Source organism: Apteryx mantelli, chromosome 1 (genome assembly GCF_036417845.1).
Source record: "Apteryx mantelli isolate bAptMan1 chromosome 1, bAptMan1.hap1, whole genome shotgun sequence".
Lineage (NCBI taxonomy): Eukaryota > Metazoa > Chordata > Aves > Apterygiformes > Apterygidae > Apteryx > Apteryx mantelli.
Window position 1 is genome coordinate 102,230,497 of NC_089978.1, and position 24,881 is coordinate 102,255,377.

A 24,881-nucleotide genomic window follows, 5' to 3' on the forward strand; every position below is an offset into this window, starting at 1 on the left:
ATAAAAGCATTTTATCTCTTTTTTGTAGATTAGCAATTTCAAAGCCCTGTTACCATGACTTTATTCTGGGCTCACGCTAAAATTTAGGGATGCATCTTGGTGATGACTGGATAGCTACTAGGTACGTTTTATTTCAGCTGCAAGCCAACCAAGATTGGAAATAAACCTTTATGAAGGGTCTCTACTAGTTTTTGCAATCATCTACTTAATACATACTATAGAACAAATGAAAATGGAAGTCTAGATGGGGATGTCAGGCAGGTCTATTCAGGATTCTGTGATTCGACGCAAGCTGGGAGCCCAGGCAGGCAACAAACCAGGCAAAGTGCTCCTAAAAAGTTCTTTCCTCCATACTGCCCACAGGTCTTGCAACATAATGGTTTTTTTTCAACTTCTGGAATCACGAGTTATATGAGAATCTCAGTACAAAAGGGACTCCTTTCTTCTGCCATGCCTTCTGTGGAGGCATCCCAAAGGCTCAAAAAACAAAAAGCAAAGAGAAGAAAAACCTAGATGTTATAGTTTTTTTAGATTGTAATCATAATCAAATTGGAGGTTGATCATGTTGATGTTTATCCAATAGTCAGAACAGACTCAACCTCACTATGTGCTAAATCATTAATAGAAGAGTTGCTTTTAAAAAAATTCTTAGATATCTGTAGTAAGAGAATAAATCAACTTAATTGATTTTGCTGCTGGGTGTCTTTTTAATTTATCTCCCTCTGTGTTTCTCGATTTTTATATGATAAGAACAATCCCATTGTTAAGATGCTTTGATAAAGTTCAGCAACTGAAAGGTAGTATTGTTTAAATTAAATAGTCCTAACTTGTTAGATTTCACCTACAGTACTCAGCCCATAGTTTGGGGAGGTAGGAGACATAGTCCTCAAGTAGTGCAGAGGTGCATGTTGGTCTGCTGAATATAGTCAGGTGCTATCATCTGTAAAGCTAATACACGGTGTTCTTCATTTGGTCCTGTAGAGCTTGCAACGGCTAGACAAAAATCTTTGATGTAATTTAGTTAACACACTTTATCTTTACAGGATCAGGAAGCAAAATGCAGCAAGGTATAACTGAGTACAGAACAATCCACTTAAAACTGACTTGTGCAGGTTTTCTTAATCACTGGTTACCAGCAGTGAATGGCTGGTTTGCTGTTCCTTTTAATAGCCTATAAGCATTAGCTTCTGGTATCAGTTTAGAGAGACTGGAGGTGGCCTCCCTGGGTCAGGAGATCAGGCATGGCTTGGCTCTGGTACAGCAACAGCTTGTTCAGGAGCTGGGCAGATGTCCCCATGCAGCACAGCACCGTCACTGCACTGCATGAATGCACTAGCTCAGGGATTTCAGCATCACTGACAGCCCTAGTGACAAATTCAGAGCTTCCTCATGTTCTTCCATCCCTCCAACCAGGGGATAGCAACAGTGTGGGATTTATGTGACTAGTCCCAGCTGGAAGACAGAGCCCAAATTTGAATACAACATATTGAATATTTGCAGCAAGCTCTCTAGGACCATTCTATCATGGGAAAGTGAAAAGTAAAGAAAGTGCCAGAAATATTTATCAAATGCTTTCCAGCAGCAAATAAACACCAAGAAATCATGAGATGCTCGTGAGTAGAAAATGAAAGAAAAATGATAAAATCCTTCTCTACAAATTACTCTCTGTGCTCTCTCTGGTGTATTTCTGGAGAAACTCTAATTCTTTGCTCAATGAAAAGCACCATATATGACATATTCCTTGTTCAACTGCATATCCAGTTCCCATTTGGGGCTTTTCTTACCAGCTGTAAGAAGATCCACAAATGGGCAAAGAGCCCAAGCAAGGATGCAACATAAAAAGTTTATCCCAAAAGTAGAAAAGAAACATTCAAAACACAGATCACAGATTTTTTTTCACTGTCCAGCCACTGGATGGGAAAGGAGAGGCTTAGCCAGAGCACTACATGAATAAATAAGCAGAAGGCAGTAAGCAGTGTATATAATCAATTCTAATGAAGCCATGTATGTAAGAGCTCTTGAAAGGGCAGAACGGAAAACACAGAAATGATGTAGAAATGTCTTGTGAAGAGCTGGTACCTGCACGCAGCCCTCAGACTGTCCTCCTTCAGTGATATGACTTTAACTTTCAAATGTGCACGACAGGGAAATATAATGAATCTTGGTTTTAAAAAAATAAAAGGGCCTGCCTTGCTGTTCTGCAGACAGAATGCTCCTGGGAGCAGAATGCGATAATTAAATTCACACTAAAGCTCAATTTTCTAGAGGGAGGAAGCTCTGCATTTTCCTCAGACAAGAGAAACTGTAATTGGGCTGCCTCCTTCTCCCAAGTCCTTTCCTCCAATTCAAGCAAAAAAAAAAAAAAGAAAAAAAAAAGAACAAATGCAAAGTGATAGAATGCTGTTTTGGTTTAACAATGAAAACATACATTTATTCCCAAGAATAATTTTGGGGTCCACTACCATGGAAATTGCAGTTCAGATTCTATGTTCTGCGGTGAATGCATTTGTAGACCTGCGCAACAACCTAGGTTTTGTAGTGCTAGAAGCTGTAACAGAAGATAAGCACTGGATGTACTTGAGAACACAAAACTTTAAGGAAAGACTCTGGAAGAAAAATAATATAACATTAAAGTCACAGTTAATAAGACTGTAGTGATGTCAAAATTAACTGCTTAATTTCACAGTAGGAAAGGCTTCATCTCTTTAAAGTCACATGAGACAAAGCTTAAAAAAATATATGAAATGCTGCCTAAGAAAGAGGAAACATGAGAGATGTTAAGGAAAAATCAGTAATGCTAGAGTGAACCTTCAGTTTTAGGGACAAGGGTTTCAGAACACAAGACTTCTCCCGCCCCCTGCCGACAAATGCCATTCTTGCTCTTGCCAGGTAATATCCCAATAGGAACTACATGGCCAGGTGTAATTTTGAATATGGTGTCTATCCACAGGCCACAGGGCTAAGCTCTTACCCTCTGCATGGCATAGGCTGTGCTCTCCCTTCTTAGCAGCCTCTTCACAGGCAGTTATTTGGGTTTTCCTATGTCCCCCTTTTCTTTACAGTAATGGCCAAAAAAAGGAGGCTTCAAGAATGGAGAATATGTCACAAGTTCTCCATTGCTTTGGACTATTTACCAAGGGAGGGAATCTCAACAAAAACAAAAATCCAAATGTCTCAGCTTTCCATTTCTCCAATGTAATTCTCAACCTTTTGGTTTCTGACAGTTTTGCAGTCAGACCTCTTCCTCTGCCTTGATACCTACCCCAGTTCGAAATGCAACATTGCATGTCCACTTGAGCCTGTTTGATGTCCCGTTTAACTTCAGTCAAAAGTCCTTAGTGTCAGAGCTTTTGGGGGCAGGGCTGAGCTTCAAAAATATCAAAGTGAAAAAGAGAAGATAGAGCTCGTAGGAGTGAAGGGAGAATCTTTTTACTGAAAAATAACTACTTAGCACAGTACTAAAGGAGGAGGAGGTATCTGGATTTATAGTGTATGCGCTAGGCTAGTGCTTAACATAAATCTGCCAACCACCTCATCTGAAATGCTATAGCAGGCTGACAGATTCCACAATAGAAAGCAGAGGTAATATTGATAGTTTTAACAACTATCTTGGCATGAATAATTATTTTAATACTAGGTCCTGAATGCTGGAAGATATTATTTAGACAGAGTCTGAGTAGTAAACCGTATTTGAAAAGGTGGACCAGTATCTCAGCTATAACTTCACTGGTTTCACATTGGCTGTTACTCATTTTTCATGTATGATTAACACCATCTACAGCCCAGAGATTTAGAAATCTTTCAAAGCTCTGCTCTTCTACCCACAAGTACAAAGCTCAGTAGTTGCTGGATTATTTAGCATATTTGGTGAGGAGAGTTTAACATCTGATAACTTGGAGCGTTCAGGCACTTGCACTGATAAATTACATTAGCCAGACTGGCACATTGACAAGTCTGTTAAAACCATGTGTGAATAGTGCACAACTCAGAAGAGAGCTTGAAAATGTAAGACATTATGATAGCATCCATTTCCACCATTTCTGTAAGCAAAACCTGTGCTACAAAGCTCTAAAAATCAGAAGGAGCTATAAAAATGCAAAGAAAAATGACAGGGGAAAAGGAAAAGAGAACATCCAAATTGGCTTCAACATTCAGAGACATCCCAGTGCAGCCTGGAAATCATTTATATTTCTCTTGTATTTTAGATAGAAAAGTTATTGAAGATTAAAAGCCTAGTAAGAAGGAATAAAAAACAAATCCCTGCACACAGTCTGTCTGAGACTTCTTTGCTGCTTTATTCCATTGCGACTAACATGTATTATCTCCCACATCTATTAAACCCTACTTATAGTTTTTTCCCTCTGTGGATCCTTTCATTAATAACAACAGACTCTCCATTTTCAAAGCATCTCACTTTTCCACTCCAAACAGCCATCATACATCCACCTCTTCATACACAGGAGAAAATATAAAGTGTAAGCGAATGCTAGTAATATCCCTAGTCAACAGAGTGATCAGTAGACTTCTCTCAAATTGGTGTTTGCAAGGAAAAAATTTGAATTTTTTTCTCAGGAAAAAAATGAAATGCTTTCAATAGTTACCTAAAATTTCTTTGCATAGAAGACGTTTCTTTAGAATTTTCATTAGCAGGAAATCTGATTGTCTTCATCAAAGTGGATCTATTAAAGCTAAATATCAGCATGTCCATTAAAGTTAGTGGATCATCTTTTACTTTTATATAATTTTTAAAAACTGGCAAGTTCAGGACTGTATAAATCACAAGCAGGGACATGCCCTCCAACAATTGCATCTGCAAAAACTTAACACAGGAGCAAATGCTACTCAAATCAGTTTCTGCTGGAGTGCTGTTCCAATAGGAAACTGAGATCCCAGAGAATCAGGACACAGTGATGGTCTTAGGAGAGTCAGTAGCAGGATCTTTTTACTTGTCTCCACAGTAGGAATAGGGTGTCATAAATAGCTTATTCCCTATTACTTATTCCTCTTAGACTATCAGAACACTTACATCAACAGTAGGCTACCTTTCTTCAGTGGCATTTCCCTTTGGTTTTGCACCACGAAACACAGGGAAGTTCCTTCATAGTCTTTGAAGGAAGATGATGAGCAGGAACTAAAGACATGGATGCTCCTGAGTCTGTTTAACAGCAGTGGAGGGGCTCCACAGTGTGCAGGCATGCTACAAGTGTCTGAGAGTACAACCACTCGTATCCAAGCGTGGGAATGTTTGCGGTCAAGCCCTAGCCCAGCACAGCGGTTTCTTACCCAACACCCAGCTTCCTATTTGTCTAATGCTGTCAAAGACGAGGAAGGCTAAACCCCACCTCTGACCTCCCCAGTTCAGACCCATCCTCCAGAGCCCAACAGCTCTGCGAGGGCTGAAAAACGTTAGGCTGCCAGGAATCAGCAAGCCCTTCGCAGTGAAGCCAAGCAGATTTCCCAATAATCCCCAAAATATAATACAAAATGCAAGTCAAAAGCTGGAACTCGCATGTATTTCCTTGTATTAAAGCCAAAGAGCACATAACAGAGAGGTTTCAGGTACAGACTGCCCTAGAGGGCCCCACAAAACACATCTTAGTTCCCTTCTCCGTTTCCTTAATTTACCAGTCCTATACTTTATCCACTAGCCCTGGCTTTATGTATGAAAATAGAGAGTAGACTTCCCCTCCTATGAATATGGGCTTATCTCTACATTGAAGTGACTTCCAGCACCAACTATTCTGTGATTTGACTGGAGGCCAACAGTTTCATTTTATTTTTAAGTAGGAAGAGAACAGAACAATAATATTCTAAGAGCAACAGAAGGACCGAAAACAGTGGCAGCTTTATGAGGAGGAGGAGGATAACGAATGCAGGGAGTCTTACTATTTTAAAGGTCAAAAAGGTCCTTTAAAATTACTAAATCTGATGCCCACTATAGTGCAGCCCTTGGAATTTCACCTTGCAATTCCTGCATAACTTCTGTTACCAGAGATCCCAGACTACCCTTCTTTCCACTGACATTCCTAGGATAACACCACAACAGATTAAATGAGTTTGGCCTGCCAAAGAAAAGGGCATTTTGTGAACAGCATTTAGCACTGCCTTTCCCCTTACCATTGTGGATAGAACACCCATTGGATCTAACACACTGCTTCCTCCCACAAACAGATACCAGCACATTCAGCTGCATTTTTAATTCTTACTGTTTATTTTGTCTGGATCCAATAAATCAGTACAGTTAAATAGTAGTGGGAGGATGGGCAGGATGAGTGAGGAACCACTGTTCCTTATTGATTTGAAGGAAGGCTTTAATAGAGACATAGTATACTAATGCTAAATGTAAAAACAAATAATCAAGGAAATTGCAAGAGAAACAAGAGGGAGAGTGAAAGCAAGCAAGTCAGGCAATTTGTTAAAACTGATCACAGATGAAAGACAAGAGGTTGCCCGTTTAACCACAGCATCCCTGCAAAAGGAACTTGTACTTGATTTACATGTGAATAGTATTACAGTCTGATTGCCTAAGCTCAGGTCAGCCTGGAAATGCTGAAATCAGTCGTAACTAATAGACATTTATCACTGTCAGCTGTTATTAACATCTTGCCAGATGTTGCTAGCAGAGCTTGGTCTGTATCAGAAGACGGTGATAATAAATACAGTAACATAGTGAAGGTGTAGTGACTGTTGTGTTGTGCCCTAGAGGCAGTCCTACAGCAGTTCATGGCATCACATCCCCGTGCAGGTGAGAGCTCAAACTGAAGATTAACAAAGAGAAAGAGGGTTGCAGTTTCCTTGTTGCCAGCACCAGTAACACAGTGTGGGTAACTATACATTTCCTTCTCTTTCTGAAGGTGTGTGAGTGATTCTCTCTATTTTAGAAGTAATGACCAAGTCACTGGAAGGTTTAGATGACTTTGCAGCAACAAGCCCCTTTGTTCCCAATCCCCCATTTACCAAACCACAAAGAAGTTTTTATGGGTCCCTCTTGATATCTGCAGCTGAAGTTCTCTTTAGGGTCCCTTTAAGTACACAACAAAGAAAAACGCGAAGAGACCAATATTTCCTATTACATGGAAAAATATTTATGCCATTACCTTTTTTGGTCCAACATTAGCAGAAATATCCAAAGAGTGAATGTCTCAATATTGTAACACCCTTTTCCAAGCCTCCTTCCCACTACTGGGTACATGAGCAGTTCAATACTACTCACTACCTCTGACACTGTCCGCCACCAAGAGATACGGTCAATGACTAGAGAAAGCAATGCTTTTTCTGCTTTAGTTTAGTACTGCTGATCATTTCAGGCTCCTCTGGGAATGGTAAGGAATAAACTCACTCCTCTCTTAGACTGCAGAGGAATAGTAAGTCCTGGACTATCTCCAGCCTGCTGACAGCCAAACACATCAGCCAGAAGGAAATATTTGCTCTGCTACTGCTCCCTGTTGCCTGCTTGAGGAAGGGCCAGAAAAAAATCTGTCTCAGGTAGCCATGTATACTAGCCTTCCAGAAAAAGACATGTCACACAAACTGAAGGAGGAGTACCAGCTCCAAAATAAAGGGTTTAGTCACCATTTCAGAACTGAGTACCTGATGGAAAAATTTATGTTTGTATATGGATAAAAAGTGTTTCCTGTGCGTCTCCCCCACTCTTCCTGAATGCATATTCATTGCTTTGTATTCCACATATCTCAGGTCCTCATTATTCATTTCACACGACTCCCACATATTCTGTGTAGATGGAAATAAATATACATTTGCTAACACAAATAAGGTCCATATTGGGATACCTGGGAGGTATGAAAGTTGGAGCCAAGCTCAAAATCTTAATACAGCCCTTATAAAACTTACAATAGTGATACAACTTCCCAAAATAACAAGGTCAGAGTAAACTGGCAGATTTTGTACTCTTCTACACACGGACTATGTCTGGGTAACTCAGCCACATTGACCCTTTCACAATTAAGATTGCAAAGGGCTTTTCTTCTCAAACTTCTCTTTCAGCCCTCCCCTATATGTGTCTGAAAACTGCAAGACTTGCCCTAACATAGACAGGCAAGAGGCATTTTTATGACAAATAGCTTATTTATTGAAGAAATGCTCTTTTAATTTTCCTGGTTTTAAATCTGAAAGTTAGGGGTCAAACTGTGTAAATATTTTTCATCTAAATATTTTTTAATTTTTTTCCTAAAGAGGAAAATACAGCTATTATATACAGAAACAGTATTATATTTGTGGGTTAGATTAATAAAGAAATGCAGGTGCAATTTCTAAGAGAGCCAGGAAGACATAATACCCTTCTTACCTCTCACTCCCCCTTCCGCACTCTGAACACCCAGGGCAGGCAGCAGGCATAAAGGACAACCCAGGTTCAAATCCTGTCTCTACCTTATTCGAAGGCAAATCCAAGCCCATCCCATGTAATGGCCATATCTGTGTAGTATAAAAAGAGGAACATGTTTTATGAAAGGCACCCGCCTCTGCTTCTCCCTGCCTTACAACTCTATCACTTTTCTGAACACTGAGCAATAAATCTAATCATCTCTTGTTATTTAAAGACAGGCAGAATAATTCATTGGATCCTATTTTTAATTGCTAAATATTCTGAAAAATATCATGCCCAAAACAATCTGGGGCAGTTTTTCTTTTGTCAGTTCAGCCACCAATCTGAAAGCCAGGTGTTTACAAAACCATATGGTGAAGGCAAATGAGGATGTTTTTTCAAAGTCTGAAAAGAACTGATCAGATTGCTTCTGCATACTAGCCATTAAAAGACAGAAGTGCTTTGAAATCTTGATTTTTGCATAGTGGTTCTTTTCCATCTCTTGTCCATCTTGTTCATTGCTGGCTAATTACCATCTTTGCAGACTGTCTACATGGTTAGATCTCCTTGGAAATTAGCAAGGCTTGGAAAAAATAAGTCTAAGACTCTGTATTTGAACTCAGGAACAATTTTGTAGCAGTAAAGTAGGACCCAGGCACCTCTGATGTCAACTGATCAAGGCATTTACATGAACAACAAAGTCATCCTATCAGAAAAGAAATAAAATATCTTTTCTGGCATGTCCTGACCTCTTATGAACCCCTCACGGACCTCAGAGGATGACTCAGTGTCTTCAGAAAGAGAAAGATGTACATTATATGGCTGGGAGAGTATAAGAACAAAGGGTTTATCCTAATGGGTCAAAACAGAGAGCACGTGAGCCTGGCAGTCCATTCCCCACATACTCCTCCCACATCCCCAGCTTCTGCATTAGCCATGTCCAAGGGGGCATCCCTGCCCAGTCCTTTGACTGTCTATTTAAAGACCTCTTGTCTAGGGGTTTGCCAAATCCTTTTAACCTCCTGATATTGTCTGACTCCACAGCCTCCTGAGGCAGCAAAGTTTCCAAGGCCCACTACCTGCTGTTAAAGGAATATTTTCTCGTGACTCCTTTAAACTAATCTCCTAGTTGCATTGAGTGCCTCCCCCTGCCCATCCTAGTACTGTGGGATCCCACATTCACCTCCTCCATGTCACCCCTCTCAGCCTTCCCTGTTCCGACTGAAGAGTCCACGTTTTCCTACCTTCTTTTACAGCGAGTGGCAGCTGGTGAACACCCTTGACCTCTCTGGTTGCCATCTCTGTACCTTCCCCAGCTCTGCTGTGGCCTCCTGATGCAGGGACCAGGCAGGCACACAGTACAATATGATGTCACCTGCTTTGAGAAGGCAGCTCACGGCCCAAAGAAAAAATAGAGGTGCGACTACCATCTATTCATGTTTTATTTTTGGAAGCCAAACAGCTGTTGGCAGCTCAGGTCTCAGATGGGAAGGAAGGAATATTATGGCTCATCTTTGCCAGTCATAGGATGACAGGGAAGCTGTGCAGATTCTGTGTCCTCATAGCTGGTATATCCAAGTCCTGGGGCATCCAGCATCAGCTGAGGCCCCAGATGAGAGTCAAGGGGTTGGGTCTGACACTTTGTGTAAGACTTTGTGCAAGTCACTGAACAAAACCGTTGCCTTGTTTTCCTTGGTCCATTATTATGCATGAACAAAGAGAAGGAAAATACAGCTCAAACACTGAAGGGAGTGAAACGCAGATATTCTCTGTAATGCCGCAAATGCATCTCATCCTACACACAAACCCAAATAAGTCTGAACATCGCAAACTTTTTTCTCCCACCTCCCCCAAAATACAAATCAAGTCCCTTCTATATTTTATTGTAGGGCCTCCTTCCTCCTTTCTCCCTAGCTGTCTGCCTGCACTTTCTTTTTCTGCCTGCTTAAACATGCCCCAGCCCAGACATTTTGCTCTGCCCACCTACCATCCCCTCACATCTCTGATGTCACACAGACCCCATTTCTCTCACAGCCTGTTCACAGCCTCTGATGCTCCCACATCAACCCACACACCAGTAGGGCAAACTGGACCTCCAGGGAAGGCCCTTGAAAGCTTTTGTCATTTCATTAAAAATGAATCCATGTGCATTTCTGCTCCTTTACATGCTCTGATCTGAAAGTCCTTTCTTGCAAATGCTGTCTTTATTGAAGAAGAAGACTGGACATCAACATAAGTACATGTAGCCATTAGGCACATCCTTTAAATCTGCCAGGTGGGCTCCCATTGTGCTTGAATTCAGACCCCAGCCAGGGTGGGCAACCAAACCTCTGTATCATTGCTGGCAAAGTGTTACCCTTCCACCGCTGGCCTCAGCTTCACAAATGAGCCTTGAGTTAGTTTTAAACAACAGAAGCCTGTCAAGCACACAACCTAATTTGTTTGCAAATGTTCCACTCTTATTTCATGCACAAAAAGCAGCTCTGAAGCAGTCTATTTTTACTATTTCAGTTTTCCATTTAATTTTGCTTTTGGATGCACAGAAGGTGTGTTCTTGTTACAAGTCTATTCATTTATCAAAAGCTCTACTACACAGGCTCAATACTTTTGCTTACTGCACAGGAGCTCTTTTGTATTAAAAAGGTTGGCTCCTTTATCAAGCATTCCTTTAAGTGAGTCCCCCTACATGTACCTGACTGCAAAAGACACAAAATTCTCATTTCATCCCAGCATATTGCTTCCTGTAGTAGCTCTAACAAGGGCAACCTGCATTTCTGATGTCTGTGAGCAAATCCCTACAAGATAGCTCATACATTTCAGAGGTAGATCTTCTCCGTATACAAATCAGGGGATATGTGTAAAGCAGAACTACTCTTTCTCTCAAGACATCTAAAGGCTACGAAAGCTTTGAATTATTTGTGCTCATGCTGAGCTGTGCTAGCTCCAGTAAAGATATATGTGCTATGCTGGCTGATGGCTAATGTACCATCTAAAACATCAATTATTTAAAAAAACATAATACCAGTTCAGCCTATTCTAGAAAGACCCATGCATACTGTAGTAAGAAAATTTAAATCCACATTAGGATTTTATTTTTGTATTAGGTTCTAAATTCAGTCAACCAGAATCAAATGCCATTAAGATTTCTTAACAGATTTGCAGAAACTAGATGTTACAGTTTAACCAGCTGGGATAACATAAGAACCCAGCACCATCAGGTCTTCCTGTTCTTTCAGGAAAGTCAAGTTATCTCAAAATACCTTAGTTTTAGAGACAAAAATGATGATCTAGCGAGTTGTGCATAGGAACTATCCTGGTGAATGATGGATTTTTTCAGCCAGACTGAAGGAAATATGGGAAAAAGCATCTAAGAGCAAATCAAGAGAACTTGTAAATACTCCTTAACAAAATAAGAAAAACAAACAGCAAACCCCTGCCTAACTCAAAATAGCTATTACAAAATCTTTCAGTAATACCCCATTTTGGAGTTATTTAATCCATTTGAACAACTTTATTAATTTTCTAAAGCAAGGTAAAAAAACTTTATTCATTTTCTAAAGCTACACAAAAAGTTACCATGGAAAAAGTGAGTGAAAATTTGAATTCTAAGACTGTTGCTAAAAAGCTCCTAGACCTCAGTATTTCACAGACAAAAACACCACATTTTGAAAAGTCTGAAATTAAATGTCCTTTCCCTCATTAAGTATTTTAGCAAATCCCATTTGCCAAATTGAACCCAATTTTCAAAATTTTTCAGTGCTTGCAATTCTTTTTTTGCTATTTCCTTATAGAATAGGATAATAGCAATTATAGCAATTTCACAACAACTCCTTTGATTCTTTTTTTTCAAACAAGTTTACAGACCTATTTCATTTGTTATGTAGCTTAAGTGAAATAACACAGTAAATGGTAGTTTAGACACTACTGAATTGTTTATTCCAGGACAGAAAACTACTATTTGTTGACATGGAAACATTTTTGTGTGTTTGACATATTTTCAGTCGTGTTGGGTCTGAGATTGTGCTTGTCTGAATCTATTTTTTAACAAATTCATATGTGGATGGGTATAAAATTTTGTATAGATGATGCTCATTGAGGCAAGGGTATATGGTTTTTTATTCAAATTAAACAAAGATAAGAAAAAGTCTAGATTAAAACCAAGAAAGAATGCTCACTTAGTCTTTTGTTCTGATTTAATTAAATCATTTATTTTTAAAAGAGCATGAGTGGTCAGTTTTAGTTTCTTGCACTCAGTTTTCTTTGTAGATATAGCCACACACTCTGGACTGAGCAAAACAGTTGTTGAACGTGAAGGTCCATCTATCAAATATGATGTCTCAGGCAGATGCAGCCTGTGGCTGTGCTGTTACTGCCTGAAGACTAGAGCATACAACACTGCTGGCTCCACACAAAGCAGGAGCAATGTTTCTGTAGATACCTCACAGGGACATTGTGGGAAATGGCTATTTGAAAAAATATTTGACTAGGAAAGGGTAACTTTGGGAGCAGCAGTACTCATGAAAAAAAAAAAAACATATCTTTCAGCTCCATCTTGAATAGATTCTGTGGCATCTGGTAGCGGAGTTAACTTACTCAGCCTGTTTTCATGACACTGGTAGGAATTTAGTATTTTGGAGACATCCCCCCCACCACCACCACCACTGTCAAATGCTGATATATCTACCTTTCCTTCTAACTGACGTTCTAAAACAAATCTAAAAACCTAAATACCAGCCAAAAGTTTAAAAGTGATTGGGAGAAGGCCAGACAGAGTGATGGATAAGGCTCATTTCTTTAGGAAGTGGCTGAAGTGCTATTCTACGCTTACCAATTCCAAGCTATCAAAGTATCACAACCTGAAACAAAACACTGACCCAGCTGAAATGATGAAGTTCTTTAAAACCTTATTTTTTTAAATGTCACTTTATGCCTATTTCTCAGCTGTTTTTTTCTCTCCAGCCTATAAACTGCATGGAGTAGAAATGGAAGGTGGGTAGCAAGAAAATACATCTTTGTCTTTCTCTGTGACTTCTTTAGGCAGGGAAAGCCAATGAAGCTAGTGATGGCCTAATTATTTAGCTTAAAGGAAGCAACCAGAGTCCCAGGTCAACTGGGAGGTTGGGATGGAAAAATGGAAATGGAAGAGGTTGGGATGGAAAAAAAAAACATGGAAGCTGTTCAGACAAACCGAGTCATTGCAAGAAGGAAAACTGAGTAAAAAAAAAGGGGAGGGGGGTAGGGAGGAAGGCCACCTGGTCCCCAAGACAATGTTATTTGTGAGGTAACATTTGGATGCAAGAGTTTGGTTTAAAATGCAAAGCTACCTCTGCCTTGCAAAAAATACAGTGCAGCAGCACTTATTCCCTACCAGGCTGCTCAAAAAAACATGGGTGGCCTTTTTGTCTGCAGTTAAGTGAAATCCAGAATCAGTAGTGCAATCAGATTTACAGCTACATAACAAGCACATAACTGGAAAATGAAACATTACCCCACCCGATAAATCTTTGATGTGCAATAAAAACAGCACGTACTGGCCACCACCCCTTCCTTTGGCTCTTTACTTCCTTTTCAGCTTCCTGCTCCTCTCCTCTCCCCGCCTCTCACTTTGGCTTGCCGTTTAGACAGCAAACGCCCGGTTTCGGCACTGCTTTGTATGCTAGGCCAGATAAGCACAGGCAGTGTACAAAACCCTACTAAACCAGAGAAGGAGCACAACTATCTTTGATTAGATGGTCCTACAAGATGCAACACAACAGCCCCTTGGCTCTGAGCTTTCTGGAGCTCATCCTTTCCACACATTTGCAACAGGGTGTATAAGCAGACACCATCCTGACTAAAGCTTCTTGGCTCTGCTACAATAGTAATAGCAGGTAGTAATGAATAAGAATAACAAATCATAGCTAGCAGCAGTAGCTTGCTTGCTCTCAGGCCAGCTAACAAAGTTAACAAAGGCAAAAATAAAGAAGAATGTCACTCACCTCAAACAACAAAAGAGTTATATACATATATGAAGTCACAACCACAAGAGACAGTCGCAGTCACAGAAATGTGGTTTCCCCAGCACCTAGGAGAACAATTTTAGTGTTTTTTGTTCAAAAGGGTACAAAAAGTTAAATTAAAAACCTGCCTGGTGTTTGTAAGGGAGAAGTGCCTTGCTCTTCTGAAATACCTGTTTTCTAGAAGCAAAAGCCACTGAAATCTTCCTCTGACTGCAAAGAAGTCATCAAGAAGGCAATCTCCATTGCTAGAGATTAACAAAAGTACTTGGCTGTTTCACTTTTCCCAGTCTTTCCAGCCCCTTCTGTAATTTCATGCAACAGTATCAGCAACACACTTAGGCAATGTCTGTGACTTGAGGGTAACCTGTTTGGAGTACAGATGGATAGAAACTGAGAAAAAAATCATAATTTAAGGAAGAAAGTTTGTGACATTTTTTCATTCTTCTTTAAAGAATGCAAGGGGGAAGGAATCAGTTATCTGTGCTTCAAAGTCACTCTGTTCTCTGCAGTCCAGATTTCTTGAAACAACAGACCTAACAACAGACAGTTTTTTTCTAGGTCAAACACCTCATCTTCACTAACGGCATTCAAACTGCTCTCCAAAGTCTGGCTTCACTAGAAGGTTGTTGGTGGGCAGTATCAGCTGCAAAGCAGCAATCTGTCTGCTTTGCATGATAGCACACACATGCATTTGCCCAGTGCATTGGAGCCAGGTGTTCTCCCTAGTGAAAGGTCATTTTGAACTAGGAAAAGTTTACTGAGTATAGGTGATGTTTTACAGAGGAAAATTAAACACTCTCAGTCACCTCAGATCCCCAAACTGTAAGCTGGTAGGCTCCAAGATTTGGATCAATATACAGCATCTCCTGCCCCTTTCTGTAGGGAAGTACTAGAAAGTCTTGAGTTCAGTCTGCAGGCTTACTTCATTGCATAAGTAACTGACTTCAGTGGACTGGTATTGCACATTGATTGAATCGAGTTCTTACTTCTTGACAAAAATATTCTTCTCCATTCTTCCTATGCCTTATATTTATGATAGTTAATTGATCAAAGCAAAGCAAGCTGTCAGGATATGTCTCTTCAGCAGTTCCAACACCTGCCCAAAAGGCTGTATGAGTATTCAAGCACAGAGCTGTCTCAAGGCTGTTCAGCAATGCAGGCAAAACTGTATTTGGCTGCCCCATGGATGAGAAATTGAGTGGAACCATCCTTGCTTCAGGAAGGGGAGGAAACAGAGAAAAACAGTGTTGGGATAGAAGATTGCAGGGCAAGGGAAGTGCTGGCTTCTCCTGCCAACAGGAAGGTGGGAAAATGGCAGTAGCAACTACTTCTGGGAGGGTTTATTTGTCTCCACTCTAGTAACCTATCTGGGCAGACAGACTTTGACCAGGGCAACAGCAATACTCCTTGATTTCTAAAGTTTTCACACACTGGAATAGGCACCAGGACCATCACCATTTTGACTATATCTACAGGGCTAAATAAAACAGGGTGAGGTATTGTTCTCCAGCCTTGAGAGCAAGCAGTACAGATTGTCCATGTCCACACTGCAGAGAACTTGGCTTCTTGGCTTTGGGTCTTGCCTGGACTCCATGTCTCGTGGTCTTAAGACATCATTATTATATTGCCAGTGCAAACACTTCAGAGTGTCTGAAATAACATGAGGCCTGTGTTGCAGACCAAGCCTACATGTTGCTTGGTGCAGAGGGTGGCATGAGGGCCTGTGGAGGTGTTTGAGGGAGCAAAGCTTGCTGGGCTAGTATTGGCAGACAAGAGTGAAGGAAACCAAACCTGGTGCCATCTCAGCTGTGCTGTCTAATGGGAACAGTCCCTGGCACACGCTATCTCCCAAAACATTTCCAAGGATTGTCTCAGAGCGCTAGCTGGCATGGGCCAAAGCCAAGGCAGGCAGCATGCTAACATTTAAGCAATATGGATAGTCAGCATCGGACAGGCCAGCTAAGTTCCTATTTACACTTCAGCTTCCAAAACCAACCAGGAGCACTCCCCAGGTATCAATGACATTACAGTGCAGAATTAAATGATTCAGAGTTATCTATATGAAATGTTCAGTTCATCTGTATTAATATTTTTTCTAGAGCTTTCAGTGTGGGAAAATTTTAAGAGGAAAAAAACCATGAAAGGAAGGAAATATTCTTCCCCATCTCTGCTCACAAAACTTAAAAACATTCTTTTTCCACACAATCAGAAGGGAAAATATGTGGAGAAAACATGAATTAACCAGCCCTCACATCACTTCCCTGGAAGGCTGAGCTGTAAATCAACAGCTGAGGTACAAATGAGGAGCTGCAGAGCAGATGGAGCCAGATTCTTCTCAGAGGCGCACAAGGAAAGAGCAAGGAGCAACAAATACACAAGTTGCAGCGAGGGAAATTGCAATAGGATATAAAGAAAAAAACATTCCCAATGCAAGTGGTGCAGCCCTGGTACAGGGCCCAGAGAGGCTGGGGAAACTCCTGTCATGGGCGTTGAGTAACACGATCTAACTATGAAGCAGGTCCTGCTTTGAGCAGGGAGTTGGTCTAGAGACCTCTGGAGGTCATTTCTGACCCAAATGCTTCTATGATTTTAAAGTTAAAACAGCTATCTTGTCACCACTGGAAACACACTTCACTTACATAATAGTCAGCAGCTAGAGCATGTAAACACAAACAGTTTAAAATTGATAATACTCAGGTCAGTATATTTCCTTCACGCTTTCTCTTTCTCCGGATACACCCCACAGAGATGAAAACCTCAGTTCTTACAATATCTCTGAGGAAATACTGAACAACCAACAAGCAAAAATTTTAGCATTAGCACCACATGACAGTAACTGGCAGAAATAGCTGGAGTTGGGTAACTGCAAAAAGAAATCTCTCCAGGGGCATATCAGGCAATGATCCTTAACAGCAACTCAGGGAGACATCCATCTGACACAGAAGCTTCAGATGTAAAGCATCTGGCCAGCATTTGCAGCTAGTAAGGCCTGTCAGCACTGTGAAGCAGTAATGATCCGTATTACACCAGTTGCCAGTCATTTTGCCACATGCAAATAGTAGAAATGGCATAAAGCGTGATGTTGCCAGGTTGCACAGCCCAGGATGAAGCACCTGAGCTGTCTCTGCCACTGACTTTCCTCCACTGCTAGCAGCACCTGTAACAATAGTATGCATTTTTCAGGTGCAAAAATGCATCCTTTGTGTCTTTCCTACCTTCTCGGAAGAAATAATACTTCTGAGGAGGCTGTTTTGTATGTTGGTTGTGGATCAGACAAGCACTACAGCAAGGGAGACTGAGGTCAGGAAGACTGGAACAAACTGGCTAGACACGTTGTGGCATCTTGTCATGACCAAGACGTGTATCTGCCCAGAAGAAGATGTCTCATGGGTCCCGCCTGGGGGCAGTGGGTGGGCTAGACACATTTTGAAGTCTCATCCTTCACTACGTGCCTATGGTTACAGTCTGTGATAAAGGAGCTCAAGTGATGTCAGATAAGTCTGCTAAAAGTTAGCAGAGGTGAGCACCTGGCTGTCACAGCCTCTCCAGGGTGGACAGGCAGAGTTCACACAGCTGCCTCCAGAACTACACCAGTGTCCAAGACTGATGGACACAGAGACACTGAACACATGAAGGTGCATTTACTGAGATACATCTGATATGCTGCATGCAAGTAACATTGCAGCAGCTTTTCCTTCTTCGCATTATTCAGAATTTGACCACAAAACAGGGATAAGGGATAGGGGTATGTTCTCATTTATCAGTAATGTTTCCCTTTATTGGTTCCCCTTTATCATTTTCTTTTCTCTTTGTCTTTCTCCACCCTTGATCTCAGCTCATCAGCTTCTAGCCAGAGTCAATTCAAAAGCCAGAGAGCTGAGGGTGAGGCTGTGTTCAAGCTCCTTAGTCCTGTATTGTATATCTGGTCTAAGCTGATATTTTTCTTATGTTTTCTACTGCTGATACCCAGCTGCATATGTTTTAAACTTGCAATTTGTCTTCTAGCAAGGATAAGTGTTTGGGAAAAGGAGGTAGATCCCCTTCCCATTGGAGGTTAAAGTCTGATTTTCTCAAAAGAGGTAGGGTGCCTCTCTGAGTTCTTTGTACATTGCTATGAACATTTTTATGCAAGAGTCTTTGATTTTAATGACAGCCTTGCACACTTATCATTGCCAGCCATCTTGATTCTACCTTTTCACAGACTTCCATTGTCTGGTGGACAATGATTTTTAGCCTAGCCACTGCTTTCTCCATCACTTCGAGCTTAGTCTTCATTGCTCAGCTTTCTCCAAAATTGGACAGGACAACTATTTATCTCCCTTTTATAGCTCTTCAGGTTTGTCATTCCCAGACTCTCCTCTTCATTACCAGTTTAAGCTGAAAAGGTCTTTGCTTTTTCCATTCTGACAAGAGCATGGGAACACAAGTGGGAAGGGTGAGCGTGAAGAGGTATTGAGCATTAGGCAAGCATGATAGACCATCTGCCGGAGAGGATCAAAAGGAATTGTCAACTGAACACATAGCTTGTGACAGAGAGAACTTGTGCTAACAAATAAAAACATGCATGGCACAAGCCAGAGCACATATGTGGTGTTAGCAATAGCCTATATATATTTGCCAAGTCTTCTCAGAAGAGTGGTATCTAGACTGCACTGAAGTGGGCCCTCAGAAAACACTCTGGACTTTGGCCCTCTTCATCACATATGCAAGTTAGTCAATAGCCAATATATGTGCTGAGGTCAAAAACAATAGGTTAATTTGTGTAGATGCACAGACTTCCAGGAGAACCTTACCTACTCTGAACCTCCAGCTCGAGCTTTTCTGGAATCAAAAGTCTAATAACAGTTATGTATAACTAGACTAATCAGACAGGAGCAAAGATATGTGACACTAAACTCAGGAAGAAGTCTCTTCTTATCCCAGAGGCCTATTTTTGATTCCAGTCGTTTGCACTAGAGGTGGGTCTGAATTAACATTGTGACTCCAAGGACTCAGTCTTCAGGTAGTAAATGAGTTTCCAAATCCAATTTGGGATCCTCAGTCTAATGTATGTCACTGTTTCCAATAAGATATTGATAATCAAATGTCTCCACGCGTCTTTGCAGGTTCAGAATCTTTAGTCTTTTTACACTGCCTTATATACATAACAAAACCTAGGCTGTCTGGCTTCCCTTTGCTTCAAATGTAGCTACACTTAGCGAAACAGATATAAAAACAGCATTCTGGATCCATTAGTGGTAATTTCTGTATCAGAATTGGTTAGAATCCAAGACAAAAGCTACAAGGTCAAAAGACTACCAAAAATGGAATAGTGTTCTTTTCAATTCATATATCAGCGTCATTTTCCATGCTCAGTAATGAAAGGGCCAAGAATCAGAAATGAATGAAAATGTTTGTACTGCATGGAGGCAAAGTGTTACTCAGGCTGATTTCTTGCAGCTGTACAGGCTTAAAAGAAATTAAAGTAGTAGAAAGTTATTTTTATCAAGTTGGATTAGAAGGCAGTAATGAAGCAGGTAATGTGAAAAGACAAGGTATAATCCTTACAGCCACTTTTCTAATGATAAACACACTTCAATTTGCATTTATTTTCTGGTAAAAACTACTCCTAAAATAAATTCAAATCACACGCATACTGCCTTTGATTTCATATTTATGATTTTGTGTGTGCAAATAAGTAATTTGGTACTTGAAGAAATTTGACAAGTTAGTGTTTATTGAGCATAAAACCAAGACCAGATAATGTTCCCAGTTGAGTGAACAGACAATCTCACATTGATTTCAACAGTGCAGGACAAGATCATAAAACAATATTCAGAAGAAAATCCACATTTTGCGGTAATGAGTGCTTACAATTATTAGCAAATCAAAAAAGACTCCATTTTTCTGTAAATAAGAATCTTCAGCCTCATACTTACTAATAATACACACTCTTTCTCAGTACAGATTACCTGTCTTACTGAGAGCAATACAGGCTGAGTTCATCAAAGAAGCAAATCCCCCTCTATTCTGGGAATATCTGCTCCTGTGCCCTCAATGCTCAACAGAGCTGAGATTTTACAAAGCTCTGAAACAGTGACTAAAACAAGCCAGAGATCAGGCAACGCATTTCAAAAACTCCCTGTCTGCTTCCTCTGTCTCACTTCTTTTTGCATGACAAACAAGAAAAGAAACAAAAAAAAGACTCAGACATAGAGCAGGAAACTGAACATTGCAGGAATTTTTTTGTACTATGCAGTACTATGCTTTTTTTTTCCTGGTGTCAAAGGCTAACAACCTTACAGGGACAATGGGGAACAGAAATATCCACCTGGCACTGTCAAATATTCCACAGATGAGTTCACAGTCAGGATGGCTTGTGATCACAGAAAATTTGAGTTGAATGCTGAAGACTACTCACAAAAGGAAAGCTTGGACCTTACAAATGCAAACACCTTTGGTGGCTGCTTAATTTAAAGGTTGCCCTCATCCTATAAGGAAAGTAGAGAATTACATGCAAACAGAAATCATAGTCAAAACTAAGTCTGACTGACATTTATACAAGTGCAAGAAAGTCCATGAGAACAATATGAAGGATATAAGCCATTTTTTGAAATTAGGGAATTCTTAATACGTTTGCATACAAACTGTTCACAAGTTAAATGAGATAAAATTAATCTACCAAATTACAGCAGAACATTTACTCAACATTTACTCAAGCAGCATCATACTACAAAATGATCAGAGTTATAATTTGCAATATCCTCTGTTGGACCTCCCAAATATTTTGTAGACTATCCTTAGTAGGACAATTCTAATATAGTGTACAGTCAAAAAAGGCTATGAGCATTTCATTTAGAGAGGCATGCACTTTATGTATCTCCTTTTCATTTGTATAGCACTATGACAAGATCTCTGAAGCACTACCAAAGTACAAAAATATTTCATTGCAAATGATAAAATGGTCACTTAGGAATCATATGAATGTTTTGTATTCACAGCCATGAAGGTCATGAGAACATCTCCTGAACAGCTAGCTCATAGTTTGTTGCTGACACTGGATTCACATTATTCCACAGATTCTAAGTAAAAATACGTGCTTGTAGAAATTGGATTGTGCCTTTTCAATGCTGTTCTGGAATAGGCAAAATTGAGTTAGTATCACAGGCTGCATCTTTATTAGAATATTAAACGTTCCTGAGCACTGGAACCTGACTGCCTGTATAGTAAAATTATTAGAAAAGCCGCTGGCATGGTTTTGACCAGTACAGAACCGAGTACACACAATTCCTGGCTACATTTCAGGTGTTAGCATGGGGCATGGACCATTCCCAATAGGCAGTTTGCATGAGACTACCCTGCTATGGAAACAAAGAGAGTTTAATAGTCTGAACATGGGTTGTACTACTTCATTTAGCCTCTATGCTAAAGAATAGGCCAGGGCATATTTAACTTACTAGTATACACAAAGCCAGTATGTACCGCTACAATGAAACACAAGTGAACCAGTCAGGGACTTATTTAGGGAAACCCCTTCTTGCTACTTGCTGGAAAACGAAACAAATCACTGAAATCCCCTATGTGTTGTCTGGATCTGCCTAAGGGACTCACTGGAACAAATACTTTGAACAGAATACTTCAAATTGGCACGCTATTGCTACCTGGCCATTACGTTCAAACAAACATAATGTTTACTGGGTGAGGGGGAGCTGTCCAGAAGGAGTGAATATTTTTTTGCTTTGCAGGTTAATAAAATGTATATATTTTTGCCATGAAGAAAACCAGAGAGAGTAAAAAATAGCTCTCAAGTGAGATAGCAGCTATTCACTCCTCAGTTCCTGGAATCATGACAGCTATTATATAACTGAAAAGAAAATTAAATGAAATAAACAGCAGAAGCTAATTGGGTTGATACCAAGTAAAAATATAATTAGTCAAAGCATTTTGTGGCAAAGGCACAAGTCAATATCTGGCTGCTCCTCAGCCTCCGTAGTGAACAGGGATCCTGCCATGTGTTTAAAACTTGTTCATCAGGCATTTCCATGGAAACATGCAGATGCACTATCCTTGGATCACTGATTTCAGGAATTGCTGCTCCCAAGGTTCACTCTGGAGTGAGACCTCAGAGCAGGAGAGGGTGACAGGCTGCATTTCTGATCTAGAAACCTCCCCATACAGGTATTTGTTGGGTCTCACAATAGGGGCATTGGGTGGGGTAAAGAGTAAAATAGCATCTTGGACAAACAGAAAATGACTAAAAAGCTTACCTAAAAAAAAGACAAGAAAAAGACTAAAAATCTGAGAAACGACAGCACTGAAAAGAGCCTGAAGAGTTTACAAAATGGTTGGATGCCTCCAGAGAGATTAAGATGTCTGCAAGAGTGTTAGCAACGTGCTATACCGCGAGAGGTTTAGGTTAAATGTTGTCACTGGGCTTGGTTATTAGAAGCTGTCCTTTTACATATCCAGATTGGATTCAGCCCGGGCACAACCTCTCAAGGTTAAGAAAATACTCACATATTATAAGGGCAGGTCTCTGAAGAGCACTTACAGTGACAGCGTCAGCCCATCACCACGTGCCTGGGGGACACAGAGGCTCCTTGCTCCTGCTACAAAACCTACGGCTCCTTGAGAAAATGCAGCCCTAACCTCTACTTGCGGTTCAGCTCATGTACGGTAAAAGGCAGATAAGGGTGGTTATGATACAAAAGCATCATACAGAGCACGTTGAAAGCATCGGTAAAATTTGTTATATGAATAAAAGGTGCTTAATTGCTAATAATTACTTCTACAGGAAAAAACACCTTATACAAAGCAGGCTAGATGATGGAGCATATGAATGGTAAGCATCCCTGAATGGGGATATCCCTTCAGTTTTGTTCTGATGCCATTAATAAAATCAGCACCTGTGTCTCTTCCCAGAGGAGATGCGGTGGTTTTTAGTACGCTCTGCAGTTTCTGCCTGGGAGATGCTCTGGCAGGGAGTTCGAGGACATGCTTCCCTTTAGCAGAAAGCTCAGAAGTAAGGTATACTGTCAAAGGCAACAGCAGATGCCTGCACCCTGTCTCTGCACTCACGCCAGACTCTAATTGGGAAGGAAAAGCAAATAGTCACAATGCTTTAAATATAATGAACCATGTTAAACTAGCATTACTAGTCTAAAATACATTGTATTAAAGTCTCAATAGCCAGAGGCTTCATAGGCTGTTCATGAGTGTTTGAGGGATCTATTACTGCAGTGATGTGATAGCTGCTGTGGACTGAAATTTCCTTAGGCGCTATAGAGAGTTAAGCATAAAGTGTGAAGCCTTAACTTTGAATTTTCTGGCTTTGGCTTAAGTCTGCCTCACAAAGTTCCTTTAATGCCTTTTTATTGTGTTTATTTCATCATACATTATATAGCATTAGTGATGATCCAAGTAGGCACACTGTCACCAACTGGGATAAGTTTATCCAGAACTGACTGGTTTGGAACATGTCTTTAAGTGCTGCCACTGCAATCAGCCTCAGTAACACTCTTTTAAGACACAGTAGCAAACTGCAAAAATGACACAGGACGGAGTACACAGTCTTACAGTACAGAACTGCTATCAGGGGGTCATGCTACTGCCAGCCTCCAAGCCTTTCTTTTAACAGCGGGTAGGCTATGGGGCTGAGCAGAGGCATGGCTGTCAGCAGAGCAGGCCAGAGGGAGGAACTTTCCTTTAACCCAGGTTTTCATGGGTATTTGAATCACCCCTAAAACTTTACAGGGACCAATGATCTTTCTTCATAGGGATGAATCCACACATCTTGAAAAGCACACATTGCTAAGAGAAACCAGACCACCCTTTGAGCTACAATGACTTTCCCCCAGGAGTGAGTCCCCTCTCTCGAGAAGAGCCCAAGCCTTCCCCAGCAGCAGTCCTCTGCTGCCAGGGTTTAGATATACTGCCCCGGGCAGTCCCGTATGGAGACACCCACTCTTGCTGGTGCAAGCACTCTGGTGGATCCGTGTGCCTGTTTCCTCACTGAGGCGTCACGAGGTGTGCGCGCCTGGCTCTCTGCCACAGGACACCCTGCAGCAGGAGCTGGCAGCCCACTCCTCACCCTCCAGCACCGTTAGTGCAGCAAACAAATGTAAACTGAGGTCATTGCAGCATGCACTGGCAACGCACAAGTCATGGCCCTGACTAGTCAGGAAGAGCATCTCTGGAAGCCAGTGGCACAAGGTCATATCAGTGCCACTTTATTCAAAGCTAGGCATGTAGACAGAGCCAGAAGCAGCCTTTTCCCTTCACAGCCTGGCAATAGAATAACAGCAGTTAGCTCAAAGGGAGAAAATTAGGAGTTCAAGAGACAAAATTCCTACAGGAACTAGCCTCAGGCTGCAGAATGCTTTCCAGTAAAGAGACAAGAGTTACCCTAGACCTCACTGCATCCTCAGCTCCATGCAAAATGCATTTGATCAGACCACTGTCCTCCTCAGTAAACTCTTCTTTCTTGCACATAAACAAGAACCCCATAAAGTAATGAAGCCATTTATTTCAAAAGGCTGAGAGAAAAAAAACAAGGCAGTTGCCATCATTTCTGGTTTTTA

The 24,881-nt window shown here is 40.9% G+C and overlaps 1 protein-coding gene across 1 annotated transcript in view; it reads left to right on the forward strand.

The window, feature by feature from the left end:
• The window catches only part of KCNJ6 (potassium inwardly rectifying channel subfamily J member 6), a 164,815-nt gene that overhangs the window by 97,298 nt on the left and 42,636 nt on the right, over window positions 1-24,881 (forward strand). The gene's annotated exons all lie outside the window — the stretch shown is intronic.